Genomic DNA, 15,000 nt, shown 5'->3' on the forward strand with positions numbered 1-15,000 from the left:
TCTGTATATGGATAAGTAGCCTATGGTTGTCAACTTATTTCGTACGGCCATACCAGCCTGGCAACGCCCGATCTCGTCTGATCTCGGAAGCTAAGCAGGGTCGGGCCTGGTTAGTACTTGGATGGGAGACCGCCTGGGAATACCAGGTGCTGTATGCTCTTTTGCTCATTCACTTAGAAACTGACATCTTGCAATATGCACAAGTAGTCCTTCATGAAAGGGGCTGGAAGCTGTTTTCATTTTGACACGAGAGAGAGAGAGAGAGAGAGAGAGAGAGACTACCTTGCATTGTCAATTGCTAATTCTGTATATGGATAAGTAGCCTATGGTTGTCAACTTATTTAGTACGGCCATACCAGCCTGGCAACGCCCGATCTCGTCTGATCTCGGAAGCTAAGCAGGGTCGGGCCTGGTTAGTACTTGGATGGGAGACCGCCTGGGAATACCAGGTGCTGTATGCTCTTTTGCTCATTCACTTAGAAACTGACATCTTGCAATATGCACAAGTAGTCCTTCATGAAAGGGGCTGGAAGCTGTTTTCATTTTGACACGAGAGAGAGAGAGAGAGAGAGACTACCTTGCATTGTCAATTGCTAAATCTGTATATGGATAAGTAGCCTATGGTTGTCAACGTATTTTGTACGGCCATACCAGCCTGGCAACGCCCGATCTCGTCTGATCTCGGAAGCTAAGCATGGTCGGGCCTGGTTAGTACTTGGATGGGAGACCGCCTGGGAATACCAGGTGCTGTATGCTCTTTTGCTCATTCACTTAGAAACTGAAATCTTGCAATATGCACAAGTAGTCCTTCATGAAAGGGGCTGGAAGCTGTTTTCATTTTGACACGAGAGAGAGAGAGAGAGACCACCTTGCATTGTCAATTGCTAAATCTGTATATGGATAAGTAGCCTATGGTTGTCAACTTATTTCGTACGGCCATACCAGCCTGGCAACGCCCGATCTCGTCTGATCTCGGAGCTAAGCAGGGTCGGGCCTGGTTAGTACTTGGATGGGAGACCGCCTGGGAATACCAGGTGCTGTATGCTCTTTTGCTCATTCACTTAGAAACTGAAATCTTGCAATATGCACAAGTAGTCCTTCATGAAAGGGGCTGGAAGCTGTTTTCATTTTGACACGAGAGAGAGAGAGAGAGAGAGAGACCACCTTGCATTGTCAATTGCTAAATCTGTATATGGATAAGTAGCCTATGGTTGTCAACTTATTTTGTACGGCTATACCAGCCTGGCAACGCCCGATCTCGTCTGATCTCGGAAGCTAAGCAGGGTCGGGCCTGGTTAGTACTTGGATGGGAGACCGCCTGGGAATACCAGGTGCTGTATGCTCTTTTGCTCATTCACTTAGAAACTGAAATCTTGCAATATGCACAAGTAGTCCTTCATGAAAGGGGCTGGAAGCTGTTTTCATTTTGACACGAGAGAGAGAGAGAGAGACCACCTTGCATTGTCAATTGCTAAATCTGTATATGGATAAGTAGCCTATGGTTGTCAACTTATTTCGTACGGCCATACCAGCCTGGCAACGCCCGATCTCGTCTGATCTCGGAGCTAAGCAGGGTCGGGCCTGGTTAGTACTTGGATGGGAGACCGCCTGGGAATACCAGGTGCTGTATGCTCTTTTGCTCATTCACTTAGAAACTGAAATCTTGCAATATGCACAAGTAGTCCTTCATGAAAGGGGCTGGAAGCTGTTTTCATTTTGACACGAGAGAGAGAGAGAGAGAGAGAGACCACCTTGCATTGTCAATTGCTAAATCTGTATATGGATAAGTAGCCTATGGTTGTCAACTTATTTTGTACGGCTATACCAGCCTGGCAACGCCCGATCTCGTCTGATCTCGGAAGCTAAGCATGGTCGGGCCTGGTTAGTACTTGGATGGGAGACCGCCTGGGAATACCAGGTGCTGTATGCTCTTTTGCTCATTCACTTAGAAACTGAAATCTTGCAATATGCACAAGTAGTCCTTCATGAAAGGGGCTGGAAGCTGTTTTCATTTTGACACGAGAGAGAGAGAGAGAGAGAGAGAGACCACCTTGCATTGTCAATTGCTAAATCTGTATATGGATAAGTAGCCTATGGTTGTCAACTTATTTCGTACGGCCATACCAGCCTGGCAACGCCTGATCTCGGAAGCTAAGCAGGGTTGGGCCTGGTTAGTACTTGGATGGGAGACCGCCTGGGAATACCAGGTGCTGTATGCTCTTTTGCTCTTTCACTTAGAAACTGAAATCTTGCAATATGCACAAGTAGTCCTTCATGAAAGGGGCTGGAAGCTGTTTTCATTTTGACACGAGAGAGAGAGAGAGAGAGAGACCACCTTGCATTGTCAATTGCTAAATCTGTATATGGATAAGTAGCCTATGGTTGTCAACTTATTTCGTATGGCCATACCAGCCTGGCAACGCCCGATCTCGTCTGATCTCGGAAGCTAAGCAGGGTCGGGCCTGGTTAGTACTTGGATGGGAGACCGCCTGGGAATACCAGGTGCTGTATGCTCTTTTGCTCATTCACTTAGAAACTGAAATCTTGCAATATGCACAAGTAGTCCTTCATGAAAGGGGCTGGAAGCTGTTTTCATTTTGACACGAGAGAGAGAGAGAGACCACCTTGCATTGTCAATTGCTAAATCTGTATATGGATAAGTAGCCTATGGTTGTCAACTTATTTCGTACGGCCATACCAGCCTGGCAACGCCCGATCTCGTCTGATCTCGGAAGCTAAGCAGGGTCGGGCCTGGTTAGTACTTGGATGGGAGACCGCCTGGGAATACCAGGTGCTGTATGCTCTTTTGCTCATTCACTTAGAAACTGACATCTTGCAATATGCACAAGTAGTCCTTCATGAAAGGGGCTGGAAGCTGTTTTCATTTTGACACGAGAGAGAGAGAGAGAGAGAGAGAGAGAGACTACCTTGCATTGTCAATTGCTAATTCTGTATATGGATAAGTAGCCTATGGTTGTCAACTTATTTAGTACGGCCATACCAGCCTGGCAACGCCCGATCTCGTCTGATCTCGGAAGCTAAGCAGGGTCGGGCCTGGTTAGTACTTGGATGGGAGACCGCCTGGGAATACCAGGTGCTGTATGCTCTTTTGCTCATTCACTTAGAAACTGACATCTTGCAATATGCACAAGTAGTCCTTCATGAAAGGGGCTGGAAGCTGTTTTCATTTTGACACGAGAGAGAGAGAGAGAGAGAGACTACCTTGCATTGTCAATTGCTAAATCTGTATATGGATAAGTAGCCTATGGTTGTCAACGTATTTTGTACGGCCATACCAGCCTGGCAACGCCCGATCTCGTCTGATCTCGGAAGCTAAGCATGGTCGGGCCTGGTTAGTACTTGGATGGGAGACCGCCTGGGAATACCAGGTGCTGTATGCTCTTTTGCTCATTCACTTAGAAACTGAAATCTTGCAATATGCACAAGTAGTCCTTCATGAAAGGGGCTGGAAGCTGTTTTCATTTTGACACGAGAGAGAGAGAGAGAGACCACCTTGCATTGTCAATTGCTAAATCTGTATATGGATAAGTAGCCTATGGTTGTCAACTTATTTCGTACGGCCATACCAGCCTGGCAACGCCCGATCTCGTCTGATCTCGGAGCTAAGCAGGGTCGGGCCTGGTTAGTACTTGGATGGGAGACCGCCTGGGAATACCAGGTGCTGTATGCTCTTTTGCTCATTCACTTAGAAACTGAAATCTTGCAATATGCACAAGTAGTCCTTCATGAAAGGGGCTGGAAGCTGTTTTCATTTTGACACGAGAGAGAGAGAGAGAGAGAGAGACCACCTTGCATTGTCAATTGCTAAATCTGTATATGGATAAGTAGCCTATGGTTGTCAACTTATTTTGTACGGCTATACCAGCCTGGCAACGCCCGATCTCGTCTGATCTCGGAAGCTAAGCAGGGTCGGGCCTGGTTAGGACTTGGATGGGAGACCGCCTGGGAATACCAGGTGCTGTATGCTCTTTTGCTCATTCACTTAGAAACTGAAATCTTGCAATATGCACAAGTAGTCCTTCATGAAAGGGGCTGGAAGCTGTTTTCATTTTGACACGAGAGAGAGAGAGAGAGACCACCTTGCATTGTCAATTGCTAAATCTGTATATGGATAAGTAGCCTATGGTTGTCAACTTATTTCGTACGGCCATACCAGCCTGGCAACGCCCGATCTCGTCTGATCTCGGAGCTAAGCAGGGTCGGGCCTGGTTAGTACTTGGATGGGAGACCGCCTGGGAATACCAGGTGCTGTATGCTCTTTTGCTCATTCACTTAGAAACTGAAATCTTGCAATATGCACAAGTAGTCCTTCATGAAAGGGGCTGGAAGCTGTTTTCATTTTGACACGAGAGAGAGAGAGAGAGAGAGAGACCACCTTGCATTGTCAATTGCTAAATCTGTATATGGATAAGTAGCCTATGGTTGTCAACTTATTTTGTACGGCTATACCAGCCTGGCAACGCCCGATCTCGTCTGATCTCGGAAGCTAAGCATGGTCGGGCCTGGTTAGTACTTGGATGGGAGACCGCCTGGGAATACCAGGTGCTGTATGCTCTTTTGCTCATTCACTTAGAAACTGAAATCTTGCAATATGCACAAGTAGTCCTTCATGAAAGGGGCTGGAAGCTGTTTTCATTTTGACACGAGAGAGAGAGAGAGACCACCTTGCATTGTCAATTGCTAAATCTGTATATGGATAAGTAGCCTATGGTTGTCAACTTATTTCGTACGGCCATACCAGCCTGGCAACGCCTGATCTCGGAAGCTAAGCAGGGTTGGGCCTGGTTAGTACTTGGATGGGAGACCGCCTGGGAATACCAGGTGCTGTATGCTCTTTTGCTCTTTCACTTAGAAACTGAAATCTTGCAATATGCACAAGTAGTCCTTCATGAAAGGGGCTGGAAGCTGTTTTCATTTTGACACGAGAGAGAGAGAGAGAGAGAGACCACCTTGCATTGTCAATTGCTAAATCTGTATATGGATAAGTAGCCTATGGTTGTCAACTTATTTCGTATGGCCATACCAGCCTGGCAACGCCCGATCTCGTCTGATCTCGGAAGCTAAGCAGGGTCGGGCCTGGTTAGTACTTGGATGGGAGACCGCCTGGGAATACCAGGTGCTGTATGCTCTTTTGCTCATTCACTTAGAAACTGAAATCTTGCAATATGCACAAGTAGTCCTTCATGAAAGGGGCTGGAAGCTGTTTTCATTTTGACACGAGAGAGAGAGAGAGACCACCTTGCATTGTCAATTGCTAAATCTGTATATGGATAAGTAGCCTATGGTTGTCAACTTATTTCGTACGGCCATACCAGCCTGGCAACGCCCGATCTCGTCTGATCTCGGAAGCTAAGCAGGGTCGGGCCTGGTTAGTACTTGGATGGGAGACCGCCTGGGAATACCAGGTGCTGTATGCTCTTTTGCTCATTCACTTAGAAACTGACATCTTGCAATATGCACAAGTAGTCCTTCATGAAAGGGGCTGGAAGCTGTTTTCATTTTGACACGAGAGAGAGAGAGAGAGAGAGAGAGAGAGAGAGAGAGACTACCTTGCATTGTCAATTGCTAATTCTGTATATGGATAAGTAGCCTATGGTTGTCAACTTATTTAGTACGGCCATACCAGCCTGGCAACGCCCGATCTCGTCTGATCTCGGAAGCTAAGCAGGGTCGGGCCTGGTTAGTACTTGGATGGGAGACCGCCTGGGAATACCAGGTGCTGTATGCTCTTTTGCTCATTCACTTAGAAACTGACATCTTGCAATATGCACAAGTAGTCCTTCATGAAAGGGGCTGGAAGCTGTTTTCATTTTGACACGAGAGAGAGAGAGAGAGAGAGACTACCTTGCATTGTCAATTGCTAAATCTGTATATGGATAAGTAGCCTATGGTTGTCAACGTATTTTGTACGGCCATACCAGCCTGGCAACGCCCGATCTCGTCTGATCTCGGAAGCTAAGCAGGGTCGGGCCTGGTTAGTACTTGGATGGGAGACCGCCTGGGAATACCAGGTGCTGTATGCTCTTTTGCTCATTCACTTAGAAACTGAAATCTTGCAATATGCACAAGTAGTCCTTCATGAAAGGGGCTGGAAGCTGTTTTCATTTTGACACGAGAGAGAGAGAGAGAGAGAGACCACCTTGCATTGTCAATTGCTAAATCTGTATATGGATAAGTAGCCTATGGTTGTCAACTTATTTCGTACGGCCATACCAGCCTGGCAACGCCCGATCTCGTCTGATCTCGGAAGCTAAGCAGGGTCGGGCCTGGTTAGTACTTGGATGGGAGACCGCCTGGGAATACCAGGTGCTGTATGCTCTTTTGCTCATTCACTTAGAAACTGAAATCTTGCAATATGCACAAGTAGTCCTTCATGAAAGGGGCTGGAAGCTGTTTTCATTTTGACACGAGAGAGAGAGAGAGAGAGAGACCACCTTGCATTGTCAATTGCTAAATCTGTATATGGATAAGTAGCCTATGGTTGTCAACTTATTTCGTACGGCCATACCAGCCTGGCAACGCCCGATCTCGTCTGATCTCGGAAGCTAAGCAGGGTCGGGCCTGGTTAGTACTTGGATGGGAGACCGCCTGGGAATACCAGGTGCTGTATGCTCTTTTGCTCATTCACTTAGAAACTGAAATCTTGCAATATGCACAAGTAGTCCTTCATGAAAGGGGCTGGAAGCTGTTTTCATTTTGACACGAGAGAGAGAGAGAGACCACCTTGCATTGTCAATTGCTAAATCTGTATATGGATAAGTAGCCTATGGTTGTCAACTTATTTCGTATGGCCATACCAGCCTGGCAACGCCCGATCTCGTCTGATCTCGGAAGCTAAGCAGGGTCGGGCCTGGTTAGTACTTGGATGGGAGACCGCCTTGGAATACCAGGTGCTGTATGCTCTTTTGCTCATTCACTTAGAAACTGACATCTTGCAATATGCACAAGTAGTCCTTCATGAAAGGGGCTGGAAGCTGTTTTCATTTTGACACGAGAGAGAGAGAGAGAGAGAGAGAGAGAGAGAGAGAGAGAGAGACCACCTTGCATTGTCAATTGCTAAATCTGTATATGGATAAGTAGCCTATGGTTGTCAACTTATTTTGTACGGCTATACCAGCCTGGCAACGCCCGATCTCGTCTGATCTCGGAAGCTAAGCATGGTCGGGCCTGGTTAGTACTTGGATGGGAGACCGCCTGGGAATACCAGGTGCTGTATGCTCTTTTGCTCATTCACTTAGAAACTGAAATCTTGCAATATGCACAAGTAGTCCTTCATGAAAGGGGCTGGAAGCTGTTTTCATTTTGACACGAGAGAGAGAGAGAGAGAGAGAGAGACCACCTTGCATTGTCAATTGCTAAATCTGTATATGGATAAGTAGCCTATGGTTGTCAACTTATTTCGTACGGCCATACCAGCCTGGCAACGCCTGATCTCGGAAGCTAAGCAGGGTTGGGCCTGGTTAGTACTTGGATGGGAGACCGCCTGGGAATACCAGGTGCTGTATGCTCTTTTGCTCTTTCACTTAGAAACTGAAATCTTGCAATATGCACAAGTAGTCCTTCATGAAAGGGGCTGGAAGCTGTTTTCATTTTGACACGAGAGAGAGAGAGAGAGAGAGACCACCTTGCATTGTCAATTGCTAAATCTGTATATGGATAAGTAGCCTATGGTTGTCAACTTATTTAGTACGGCCATACCAGCCTGGCAACGCCCGATCTCGTCTGATCTCGGAAGCTAAGCAGGGTCGGGCCTGGTTAGTACTTGGATGGGAGACCGCCTGGGAATACCAGGTGCTGTATGCTCTTTTGCTCATTCACTTAGAAACTGACATCTTGCAATATGCACAAGTAGTCCTTCATGAAAGGGGCTGGAAGCTGTTTTCATTTTGACACGAGAGAGAGAGAGAGAGAGAGACTACCTTGCATTGTCAATTGCTAAATCTGTATATGGATAAGTAGCCTATGGTTGTCAACGTATTTTGTACGGCCATACCAGCCTGGCAACGCCCGATCTCGTCTGATCTCGGAAGCTAAGCATGGTCGGGCCTGGTTAGTACTTGGATGGGAGACCGCCTGGGAATACCAGGTGCTGTATGCTCTTTTGCTCATTCACTTAGAAACTGAAATCTTGCAATATGCACAAGTAGTCCTTCATGAAAGGGGCTGGAAGCTGTTTTCATTTTGACACGAGAGAGAGAGAGAGAGACCACCTTGCATTGTCAATTGCTAAATCTGTATATGGATAAGTAGCCTATGGTTGTCAACTTATTTCGTACGGCCATACCAGCCTGGCAACGCCCGATCTCGTCTGATCTCGGAGCTAAGCAGGGTCGGGCCTGGTTAGTACTTGGATGGGAGACCGCCTGGGAATACCAGGTGCTGTATGCTCTTTTGCTCATTCACTTAGAAACTGAAATCTTGCAATATGCACAAGTAGTCCTTCATGAAAGGGGCTGGAAGCTGTTTTCATTTTGACACGAGAGAGAGAGAGAGAGAGAGAGACCACCTTGCATTGTCAATTGCTAAATCTGTATATGGATAAGTAGCCTATGGTTGTCAACTTATTTTGTACGGCTATACCAGCCTGGCAACGCCCGATCTCGTCTGATCTCGGAAGCTAAGCAGGGTCGGGCCTGGTTAGTACTTGGATGGGAGACCGCCTGGGAATACCAGGTGCTGTATGCTCTTTTGCTCATTCACTTAGAAACTGAAATCTTGCAATATGCACAAGTAGTCCTTCATGAAAGGGGCTGGAAGCTGTTTTCATTTTGACACGAGAGAGAGAGAGAGAGAGAGAGACCACCTTGCATTGTCAATTGCTAAATCTGTATATGGATAAGTAGCCTATGGTTGTCAACTTATTTTGTACGGCTATACCAGCCTGGCAACGCCCGATCTCGTCTGATCTCGGAAGCTAAGCATGGTCGGGCCTGGTTAGTACTTGGATGGGAGACCGCCTGGGAATACCAGGTGCTGTATGCTCTTTTGCTCATTCACTTAGAAACTGAAATCTTGCAATATGCACAAGTAGTCCTTCATGAAAGGGGCTGGAAGCTGTTTTCATTTTGACACGAGAGAGAGAGAGAGACCACCTTGCATTGTCAATTGCTAAATCTGTATATGGATAAGTAGCCTATGGTTGTCAACTTATTTCGTACGGCCATACCAGCCTGGCAACGCCTGATCTCGGAAGCTAAGCAGGGTTGGGCCTGGTTAGTACTTGGATGGGAGACCGCCTGGGAATACCAGGTGCTGTATGCTCTTTTGCTCTTTCACTTAGAAACTGAAATCTTGCAATATGCACAAGTAGTCCTTCATGAAAGGGGCTGGAAGCTGTTTTCATTTTGACACGAGAGAGAGAGAGAGAGAGAGACCACCTTGCATTGTCAATTGCTAAATCTGTATATGGATAAGTAGCCTATGGTTGTCAACTTATTTCGTATGGCCATACCAGCCTGGCAACGCCCGATCTCGTCTGATCTCGGAAGCTAAGCAGGGTCGGGCCTGGTTAGTACTTGGATGGGAGACCGCCTGGGAATACCAGGTGCTGTATGCTCTTTTGCTCATTCACTTAGAAACTGAAATCTTGCAATATGCACAAGTAGTCCTTCATGAAAGGGGCTGGAAGCTGTTTTCATTTTGACACGAGAGAGAGAGAGAGACCACCTTGCATTGTCAATTGCTAAATCTGTATATGGATAAGTAGCCTATGGTTGTCAACTTATTTCGTACGGCCATACCAGCCTGGCAACGCCCGATCTCGTCTGATCTCGGAAGCTAAGCAGGGTCGGGCCTGGTTAGTACTTGGATGGGAGACCGCCTGGGAATACCAGGTGCTGTATGCTCTTTTGCTCATTCACTTAGAAACTGACATCTTGCAATATGCACAAGTAGTCCTTCATGAAAGGGGCTGGAAGCTGTTTTCATTTTGACACGAGAGAGAGAGAGAGAGAGAGAGAGAGAGAGAGAGAGACTACCTTGCATTGTCAATTGCTAATTCTGTATATGGATAAGTAGCCTATGGTTGTCAACTTATTTAGTACGGCCATACCAGCCTGGCAACGCCCGATCTCGTCTGATCTCGGAAGCTAAGCAGGGTCGGGCCTGGTTAGTACTTGGATGGGAGACCGCCTGGGAATACCAGGTGCTGTATGCTCTTTTGCTCATTCACTTAGAAACTGACATCTTGCAATATGCACAAGTAGTCCTTCATGAAAGGGGCTGGAAGCTGTTTTCATTTTGACACGAGAGAGAGAGAGAGAGAGAGACTACCTTGCATTGTCAATTGCTAAATCTGTATATGGATAAGTAGCCTATGGTTGTCAACGTATTTTGTACGGCCATACCAGCCTGGCAACGCCCGATCTCGTCTGATCTCGGAAGCTAAGCAGGGTCGGGCCTGGTTAGTACTTGGATGGGAGACCGCCTGGGAATACCAGGTGCTGTATGCTCTTTTGCTCATTCACTTAGAAACTGACATCTTGCAATATGCACAAGTAGTCCTTCATGAAAGGGGCTGGAAGCTGTTTTCATTTTGACACGAGAGAGAGAGAGAGAGAGAGAGACCACCTTGCATTGTCAATTGCTAAATCTGTATATGGATAAGTAGCCTATGGTTGTCAACTTATTTTGTACGGCTATACCAGCCTGGCAACGCCCGATCTCGTCTGATCTCGGAAGCTAAGCATGGTCGGGCCTGGTTAGTACTTGGATGGGAGACCGCCTGGGAATACCAGGTGCTGTATGCTCTTTTGCTCATTCACTTAGAAACTGAAATCTTGCAATATGCACAAGTAGTCCTTCATGAAAGGGGCTGGAAGCTGTTTTCATTTTGACACGAGAGAGAGAGAGAGAGAGAGAGAGACCACCTTGCATTGTCAATTGCTAAATCTGTATATGGATAAGTAGCCTATGGTTGTCAACTTATTTCGTACGGCCATACCAGCCTGGCAACGCCTGATCTCGGAAGCTAAGCAGGGTTGGGCCTGGTTAGTACTTGGATGGGAGACCGCCTGGGAATACCAGGTGCTGTATGCTCTTTTGCTCTTTCACTTAGAAACTGAAATCTTGCAATATGCACAAGTAGTCCTTCATGAAAGGGGCTGGAAGCTGTTTTCATTTTGACACGAGAGAGAGAGAGAGAGAGAGAGACCACCTTGCATTGTCAATTGCTAAATCTGTATATGGATAAGTAGCCTATGGTTGTCAACTTATTTCGTATGGCCATACCAGCCTGGCAACGCCCGATCTCGTCTGATCTCGGAAGCTAAGCAGGGTCGGGCCTGGTTAGTACTTGGATGGGAGACCGCCTGGGAATACCAGGTGCTGTATGCTCTTTTGCTCATTCACTTAGAAACTGAAATCTTGCAATATGCACAAGTAGTCCTTCATGAAAGGGGCTGGAAGCTGTTTTCATTTTGACACGAGAGAGAGAGAGAGAGAGAGAGAGAGAGAGAGAGAGACTACCTTGCATTGTCAATTGCTAATTCTGTATATGGATAAGTAGCCTATGGTTGTCAACTTATTTAGTACGGCCATACCAGCCTGGCAACGCCCGATCTCGTCTGATCTCGGAAGCTAAGCAGGGTCGGGCCTGGTTAGTACTTGGATGGGAGACCGCCTGGGAATACCAGGTGCTGTATGCTCTTTTGCTCATTCACTTAGAAACTGACATCTTGCAATATGCACAAGTAGTCCTTCATGAAAGGGGCTGGAAGCTGTTTTCATTTTGACACGAGAGAGAGAGAGAGAGACTACCTTGCATTGTCAATTGCTAAATCTGTATATGGATAAGTAGCCTATGGTTGTCAACGTATTTTGTACGGCCATACCAGCCTGGCAACGCCCGATCTCGTCTGATCTCGGAAGCTAAGCAGGGTCGGGCCTGGTTAGTACTTGGATGGGAGACCGCCTGGGAATACCAGGTGCTGTATGCTCTTTTGCTCATTCACTTAGAAACTGAAATCTTGCAATATGCACAAGTAGTCCTTCATGAAAGGGGCTGGAAGCTGTTTTCATTTTGACACGAGAGAGAGAGAGAGAGAGAGACCACCTTGCATTGTCAATTGCTAAATCTGTATATGGATAAGTAGCCTATGGTTGTCAACTTATTTCGTACGGCCATACCAGCCTGGCAACGCCCGATCTCGTCTGATCTCGGAAGCTAAGCAGGGTCGGGCCTGGTTAGTACTTGGATGGGAGACCGCCTGGGAATACCAGGTGCTGTATGCTCTTTTGCTCATTCACTTAGAAACTGACATCTTGCAATATGCACAAGTAGTCCTTCATGAAAGGGGCTGGAAGCTGTTTTCATTTTGACACGAGAGAGAGAGAGAGAGAGAGACCACCTTGCATTGTCAATTGCTAAATCTGTATATGGATAAGTAGCCTATGGTTGTCAACTTATTTCGTACGGCCATACCAGCCTGGCAACGCCCGATCTCGTCTGATCTCGGAAGCTAAGCAGGGTCGGGCCTGGTTAGTACTTGGATGGGAGACCGCCTGGGAATACCAGGTGCTGTATGCTCTTTTGCTCATTCACTTAGAAACTGAAATCTTGCAATATGCACAAGTAGTCCTTCATGAAAGGGGCTGGAAGCTGTTTTCATTTTGACACGAGAGAGAGAGAGAGACCACCTTGCATTGTCAATTGCTAAATCTGTATATGGATAAGTAGCCTATGGTTGTCAACTTATTTCGTATGGCCATACCAGCCTGGCAACGCCCGATCTCGTCTGATCTCGGAAGCTAAGCAGGGTCGGGCCTGGTTAGTACTTGGATGGGAGACCGCCTGGGAATACCAGGTGCTGTATGCTCTTTTGCTCATTCACTTAGAAACTGACATCTTGCAATATGCACAAGTAGTCCTTCATGAAAGGGGCTGGAAGCTGTTTTCATTTTGACACGAGAGAGAGAGAGAGAGAGAGACTACCTTGCATTGTCAATTGCTAAATCTGTATATGGATAAGTAGCCTATGGTTGTCAACGTATTTTGTACGGCCATACCAGCCTGGCAACGCCCGATCTCGTCTGATCTCGGAAGCTAAGCAGGGTCGGGCCTGGTTAGTACTTGGATGGGAGACCGCCTGGGAATACCAGGTGCTGTATGCTCTTTTGCTCATTCACTTAGAAACTGAAATCTTGCAATATGCACAAGTAGTCCTTCATGAAAGGGGCTGGAAGCTGTTTTCATTTTGACACGAGAGAGAGAGAGAGAGAGAGACCACCTTGCATTGTCAATTGCTAAATCTGTATATGGATAAGTAGCCTATGGTTGTCAACTTATTTCGTACGGCCATACCAGCCTGGCAACGCCCGATCTCGTCTGATCTCGGAAGCTAAGCAGGGTCGGGCCTGGTTAGTACTTGGATGGGAGACCGCCTGGGAATACCAGGTGCTGTATGCTCTTTTGCTCATTCACTTAGAAACTGAAATCTTGCAATATGCACAAGTAGTCCTTCATGAAAGGGGCTGGAAGCTGTTTTCATTTTGACACGAGAGAGAGAGAGAGAGAGAGACCACCTTGCATTGTCAATTGCTAAATCTGTATATGGATAAGTAGCCTATGGTTGTCAACTTATTTCGTACGGCCATACCAGCCTGGCAACGCCCGATCTCGTCTGATCTCGGAAGCTAAGCAGGGTCGGGCCTGGTTAGTACTTGGATGGGAGACCGCCTGGGAATACCAGGTGCTGTATGCTCTTTTGCTCATTCACTTAGAAACTGAAATCTTGCAATATGCACAAGTAGTCCTTCATGAAAGGGGCTGGAAGCTGTTTTCATTTTGACACGAGAGAGAGAGAGAGACCACCTTGCATTGTCAATTGCTAAATCTGTATATGGATAAGTAGCCTATGGTTGTCAACTTATTTCGTATGGCCATACCAGCCTGGCAACGCCCGATCTCGTCTGATCTCGGAAGCTAAGCAGGGTCGGGCCTGGTTAGTACTTGGATGGGAGACCGCCTTGGAATACCAGGTGCTGTATGCTCTTTTGCTCATTCACTTAGAAACTGACATCTTGCAATATGCACAAGTAGTCCTTCATGAAAGGGGCTGGAAGCTGTTTTCATTTTGACACGAGAGAGAGAGAGAGAGAGAGAGAGAGAGAGAGAGAGAGAGAGAGACCACCTTGCATTGTCAATTGCTAAATCTGTATATGGATAAGTAGCCTATGGTTGTCAACTTATTTTGTACGGCTATACCAGCCTGGCAACGCCCGATCTCGTCTGATCTCGGAAGCTAAGCATGGTCGGGCCTGGTTAGTACTTGGATGGGAGACCGCCTGGGAATACCAGGTGCTGTATGCTCTTTTGCTCATTCACTTAGAAACTGAAATCTTGCAATATGCACAAGTAGTCCTTCATGAAAGGGGCTGGAAGCTGTTTTCATTTTGACACGAGAGAGAGAGAGAGAGAGAGAGAGACCACCTTGCATTGTCAATTGCTAAATCTGTATATGGATAAGTAGCCTATGGTTGTCAACTTATTTCGTACGGCCATACCAGCCTGGCAACGCCTGATCTCGGAAGCTAAGCAGGGTTGGGCCTGGTTAGTACTTGGATGGGAGACCGCCTGGGAATACCAGGTGCTGTATGCTCTTTTGCTCTTTCACTTAGAAACTGAAATCTTGCAATATGCACAAGTAGTCCTTCATGAAAGGGGCTGGAAGCTGTTTTCATTTTGACACGAGAGAGAGAGAGAGAGAGAGACCACCTTGCATTGTCAATTGCTAAATCTGTATATGGATAAGTAGCCTATGGTTGTCAACTTATTTCGTATGGCCATACCAGCCTGGCAACGCCCGATCTCGTCTGATCTCGGAAGCTAAGCAGGGTCGGGCCTGGTTAGTACTTGGATGGGAGACCGCCTGGGAATACCAGGTGCTGTATGCTCTTTTGCTCATTCACTTAGAAACTGAAATCTTGCAATATGCACAAGTAGTCCTTCATGAAAGGGGCTGGAAGCTGTTTTCATTTTGA

General features: G+C 46.8%; 30 non-coding genes and 21 pseudogenes across 30 annotated transcripts; all 51 read left to right on the plus strand.

Annotated features, from left to right (window-relative positions):
- The first annotated feature begins 39 nt into the window (after nucleotides 1-39).
- On the plus strand, nucleotides 40-158 carry LOC146255816 (5S ribosomal RNA). The gene has a single exon (XR_014731332.1). It is a non-coding gene; the product is annotated as a 5S ribosomal RNA (ribosomal RNA).
- Nucleotides 159-342: 184 nt separating this feature from the next.
- On the plus strand, nucleotides 343-461 carry LOC146255817 (5S ribosomal RNA). Its single transcript, XR_014730837.1, has one exon. It is a non-coding gene; the product is annotated as a 5S ribosomal RNA (ribosomal RNA).
- Nucleotides 462-637: 176 nt separating this feature from the next.
- Nucleotides 638-756, plus strand: LOC146255818 (5S ribosomal RNA; annotated as a pseudogene).
- A 172-nt stretch (nucleotides 757-928) lies between these two features.
- LOC146255819 (5S ribosomal RNA) lies at nucleotides 929-1,046 on the plus strand (annotated as a pseudogene).
- A 178-nt stretch (nucleotides 1,047-1,224) lies between these two features.
- Nucleotides 1,225-1,343, plus strand: LOC146255820 (5S ribosomal RNA). The gene has a single exon (XR_014730821.1). It is a non-coding gene; the product is annotated as a 5S ribosomal RNA (ribosomal RNA).
- A 172-nt stretch (nucleotides 1,344-1,515) lies between these two features.
- Nucleotides 1,516-1,633, plus strand: LOC146255821 (5S ribosomal RNA; annotated as a pseudogene).
- A 178-nt stretch (nucleotides 1,634-1,811) lies between these two features.
- Nucleotides 1,812-1,930, plus strand: LOC146255822 (5S ribosomal RNA; annotated as a pseudogene).
- A 180-nt stretch (nucleotides 1,931-2,110) lies between these two features.
- LOC146255823 (5S ribosomal RNA) lies at nucleotides 2,111-2,219 on the plus strand (annotated as a pseudogene).
- Nucleotides 2,220-2,395: 176 nt separating this feature from the next.
- On the plus strand, nucleotides 2,396-2,514 carry LOC146255824 (5S ribosomal RNA). Its single transcript, XR_014730560.1, has one exon. It is a non-coding gene; the product is annotated as a 5S ribosomal RNA (ribosomal RNA).
- A 170-nt stretch (nucleotides 2,515-2,684) lies between these two features.
- Nucleotides 2,685-2,803, plus strand: LOC146255825 (5S ribosomal RNA). Its single transcript, XR_014731333.1, has one exon. It is a non-coding gene; the product is annotated as a 5S ribosomal RNA (ribosomal RNA).
- Nucleotides 2,804-2,987: 184 nt separating this feature from the next.
- LOC146255826 (5S ribosomal RNA) lies at nucleotides 2,988-3,106 on the plus strand. The gene has a single exon (XR_014730838.1). It is a non-coding gene; the product is annotated as a 5S ribosomal RNA (ribosomal RNA).
- A 176-nt stretch (nucleotides 3,107-3,282) lies between these two features.
- LOC146255827 (5S ribosomal RNA) lies at nucleotides 3,283-3,401 on the plus strand (annotated as a pseudogene).
- Nucleotides 3,402-3,573: 172 nt separating this feature from the next.
- LOC146255828 (5S ribosomal RNA) lies at nucleotides 3,574-3,691 on the plus strand (annotated as a pseudogene).
- A 178-nt stretch (nucleotides 3,692-3,869) lies between these two features.
- Nucleotides 3,870-3,988, plus strand: LOC146255829 (5S ribosomal RNA; annotated as a pseudogene).
- Nucleotides 3,989-4,160: 172 nt separating this feature from the next.
- Nucleotides 4,161-4,278, plus strand: LOC146255830 (5S ribosomal RNA; annotated as a pseudogene).
- Nucleotides 4,279-4,456: 178 nt separating this feature from the next.
- Nucleotides 4,457-4,575, plus strand: LOC146255831 (5S ribosomal RNA; annotated as a pseudogene).
- Nucleotides 4,576-4,745: 170 nt separating this feature from the next.
- On the plus strand, nucleotides 4,746-4,854 carry LOC146255832 (5S ribosomal RNA; annotated as a pseudogene).
- A 176-nt stretch (nucleotides 4,855-5,030) lies between these two features.
- On the plus strand, nucleotides 5,031-5,149 carry LOC146255833 (5S ribosomal RNA). The gene has a single exon (XR_014730561.1). It is a non-coding gene; the product is annotated as a 5S ribosomal RNA (ribosomal RNA).
- A 170-nt stretch (nucleotides 5,150-5,319) lies between these two features.
- Nucleotides 5,320-5,438, plus strand: LOC146255834 (5S ribosomal RNA). The gene has a single exon (XR_014731334.1). It is a non-coding gene; the product is annotated as a 5S ribosomal RNA (ribosomal RNA).
- Nucleotides 5,439-5,630: 192 nt separating this feature from the next.
- On the plus strand, nucleotides 5,631-5,749 carry LOC146255835 (5S ribosomal RNA). The gene has a single exon (XR_014730839.1). It is a non-coding gene; the product is annotated as a 5S ribosomal RNA (ribosomal RNA).
- Nucleotides 5,750-5,925: 176 nt separating this feature from the next.
- Nucleotides 5,926-6,044, plus strand: LOC146255836 (5S ribosomal RNA). Its single transcript, XR_014730629.1, has one exon. It is a non-coding gene; the product is annotated as a 5S ribosomal RNA (ribosomal RNA).
- A 176-nt stretch (nucleotides 6,045-6,220) lies between these two features.
- Nucleotides 6,221-6,339, plus strand: LOC146255837 (5S ribosomal RNA). The gene has a single exon (XR_014731335.1). It is a non-coding gene; the product is annotated as a 5S ribosomal RNA (ribosomal RNA).
- Nucleotides 6,340-6,515: 176 nt separating this feature from the next.
- Nucleotides 6,516-6,634, plus strand: LOC146255838 (5S ribosomal RNA). Its single transcript, XR_014731336.1, has one exon. It is a non-coding gene; the product is annotated as a 5S ribosomal RNA (ribosomal RNA).
- Nucleotides 6,635-6,804: 170 nt separating this feature from the next.
- On the plus strand, nucleotides 6,805-6,923 carry LOC146255839 (5S ribosomal RNA). The gene has a single exon (XR_014730980.1). It is a non-coding gene; the product is annotated as a 5S ribosomal RNA (ribosomal RNA).
- Nucleotides 6,924-7,121: 198 nt separating this feature from the next.
- LOC146255840 (5S ribosomal RNA) lies at nucleotides 7,122-7,240 on the plus strand (annotated as a pseudogene).
- Nucleotides 7,241-7,420: 180 nt separating this feature from the next.
- LOC146255841 (5S ribosomal RNA) lies at nucleotides 7,421-7,529 on the plus strand (annotated as a pseudogene).
- Nucleotides 7,530-7,705: 176 nt separating this feature from the next.
- LOC146255842 (5S ribosomal RNA) lies at nucleotides 7,706-7,824 on the plus strand. The gene has a single exon (XR_014730840.1). It is a non-coding gene; the product is annotated as a 5S ribosomal RNA (ribosomal RNA).
- Nucleotides 7,825-8,000: 176 nt separating this feature from the next.
- On the plus strand, nucleotides 8,001-8,119 carry LOC146255843 (5S ribosomal RNA; annotated as a pseudogene).
- A 172-nt stretch (nucleotides 8,120-8,291) lies between these two features.
- On the plus strand, nucleotides 8,292-8,409 carry LOC146255844 (5S ribosomal RNA; annotated as a pseudogene).
- A 178-nt stretch (nucleotides 8,410-8,587) lies between these two features.
- Nucleotides 8,588-8,706, plus strand: LOC146255845 (5S ribosomal RNA). The gene has a single exon (XR_014730823.1). It is a non-coding gene; the product is annotated as a 5S ribosomal RNA (ribosomal RNA).
- A 178-nt stretch (nucleotides 8,707-8,884) lies between these two features.
- On the plus strand, nucleotides 8,885-9,003 carry LOC146255846 (5S ribosomal RNA; annotated as a pseudogene).
- Nucleotides 9,004-9,173: 170 nt separating this feature from the next.
- Nucleotides 9,174-9,282, plus strand: LOC146255847 (5S ribosomal RNA; annotated as a pseudogene).
- A 176-nt stretch (nucleotides 9,283-9,458) lies between these two features.
- On the plus strand, nucleotides 9,459-9,577 carry LOC146255848 (5S ribosomal RNA). Its single transcript, XR_014730562.1, has one exon. It is a non-coding gene; the product is annotated as a 5S ribosomal RNA (ribosomal RNA).
- A 170-nt stretch (nucleotides 9,578-9,747) lies between these two features.
- LOC146255849 (5S ribosomal RNA) lies at nucleotides 9,748-9,866 on the plus strand. The gene has a single exon (XR_014731337.1). It is a non-coding gene; the product is annotated as a 5S ribosomal RNA (ribosomal RNA).
- A 192-nt stretch (nucleotides 9,867-10,058) lies between these two features.
- Nucleotides 10,059-10,177, plus strand: LOC146255850 (5S ribosomal RNA). Its single transcript, XR_014730841.1, has one exon. It is a non-coding gene; the product is annotated as a 5S ribosomal RNA (ribosomal RNA).
- A 176-nt stretch (nucleotides 10,178-10,353) lies between these two features.
- LOC146255851 (5S ribosomal RNA) lies at nucleotides 10,354-10,472 on the plus strand. Its single transcript, XR_014730630.1, has one exon. It is a non-coding gene; the product is annotated as a 5S ribosomal RNA (ribosomal RNA).
- A 178-nt stretch (nucleotides 10,473-10,650) lies between these two features.
- On the plus strand, nucleotides 10,651-10,769 carry LOC146255852 (5S ribosomal RNA; annotated as a pseudogene).
- Nucleotides 10,770-10,949: 180 nt separating this feature from the next.
- On the plus strand, nucleotides 10,950-11,058 carry LOC146255853 (5S ribosomal RNA; annotated as a pseudogene).
- Nucleotides 11,059-11,236: 178 nt separating this feature from the next.
- LOC146255854 (5S ribosomal RNA) lies at nucleotides 11,237-11,355 on the plus strand. Its single transcript, XR_014730563.1, has one exon. It is a non-coding gene; the product is annotated as a 5S ribosomal RNA (ribosomal RNA).
- A 192-nt stretch (nucleotides 11,356-11,547) lies between these two features.
- Nucleotides 11,548-11,666, plus strand: LOC146255855 (5S ribosomal RNA). The gene has a single exon (XR_014730842.1). It is a non-coding gene; the product is annotated as a 5S ribosomal RNA (ribosomal RNA).
- A 172-nt stretch (nucleotides 11,667-11,838) lies between these two features.
- LOC146255856 (5S ribosomal RNA) lies at nucleotides 11,839-11,957 on the plus strand. The gene has a single exon (XR_014730631.1). It is a non-coding gene; the product is annotated as a 5S ribosomal RNA (ribosomal RNA).
- Nucleotides 11,958-12,133: 176 nt separating this feature from the next.
- LOC146255857 (5S ribosomal RNA) lies at nucleotides 12,134-12,252 on the plus strand. Its single transcript, XR_014731339.1, has one exon. It is a non-coding gene; the product is annotated as a 5S ribosomal RNA (ribosomal RNA).
- A 176-nt stretch (nucleotides 12,253-12,428) lies between these two features.
- LOC146255858 (5S ribosomal RNA) lies at nucleotides 12,429-12,547 on the plus strand. Its single transcript, XR_014731340.1, has one exon. It is a non-coding gene; the product is annotated as a 5S ribosomal RNA (ribosomal RNA).
- Nucleotides 12,548-12,717: 170 nt separating this feature from the next.
- LOC146255859 (5S ribosomal RNA) lies at nucleotides 12,718-12,836 on the plus strand. The gene has a single exon (XR_014730564.1). It is a non-coding gene; the product is annotated as a 5S ribosomal RNA (ribosomal RNA).
- A 176-nt stretch (nucleotides 12,837-13,012) lies between these two features.
- Nucleotides 13,013-13,131, plus strand: LOC146255860 (5S ribosomal RNA). Its single transcript, XR_014730633.1, has one exon. It is a non-coding gene; the product is annotated as a 5S ribosomal RNA (ribosomal RNA).
- Nucleotides 13,132-13,307: 176 nt separating this feature from the next.
- On the plus strand, nucleotides 13,308-13,426 carry LOC146255861 (5S ribosomal RNA). Its single transcript, XR_014731341.1, has one exon. It is a non-coding gene; the product is annotated as a 5S ribosomal RNA (ribosomal RNA).
- A 176-nt stretch (nucleotides 13,427-13,602) lies between these two features.
- Nucleotides 13,603-13,721, plus strand: LOC146255862 (5S ribosomal RNA). The gene has a single exon (XR_014731342.1). It is a non-coding gene; the product is annotated as a 5S ribosomal RNA (ribosomal RNA).
- A 170-nt stretch (nucleotides 13,722-13,891) lies between these two features.
- LOC146255863 (5S ribosomal RNA) lies at nucleotides 13,892-14,010 on the plus strand. Its single transcript, XR_014730981.1, has one exon. It is a non-coding gene; the product is annotated as a 5S ribosomal RNA (ribosomal RNA).
- A 200-nt stretch (nucleotides 14,011-14,210) lies between these two features.
- Nucleotides 14,211-14,329, plus strand: LOC146255864 (5S ribosomal RNA; annotated as a pseudogene).
- Nucleotides 14,330-14,509: 180 nt separating this feature from the next.
- LOC146255865 (5S ribosomal RNA) lies at nucleotides 14,510-14,618 on the plus strand (annotated as a pseudogene).
- A 176-nt stretch (nucleotides 14,619-14,794) lies between these two features.
- Nucleotides 14,795-14,913, plus strand: LOC146255866 (5S ribosomal RNA). Its single transcript, XR_014730566.1, has one exon. It is a non-coding gene; the product is annotated as a 5S ribosomal RNA (ribosomal RNA).
- Nucleotides 14,914-15,000: the final 87 nt, after the last annotated feature.

This window comes from Hypomesus nipponensis, chromosome 15, assembly GCF_054491055.1.
Source record: "Hypomesus nipponensis isolate SF chromosome 15, ASM5449105v1, whole genome shotgun sequence".
Lineage (NCBI taxonomy): Eukaryota > Metazoa > Chordata > Actinopteri > Osmeriformes > Osmeridae > Hypomesus > Hypomesus nipponensis.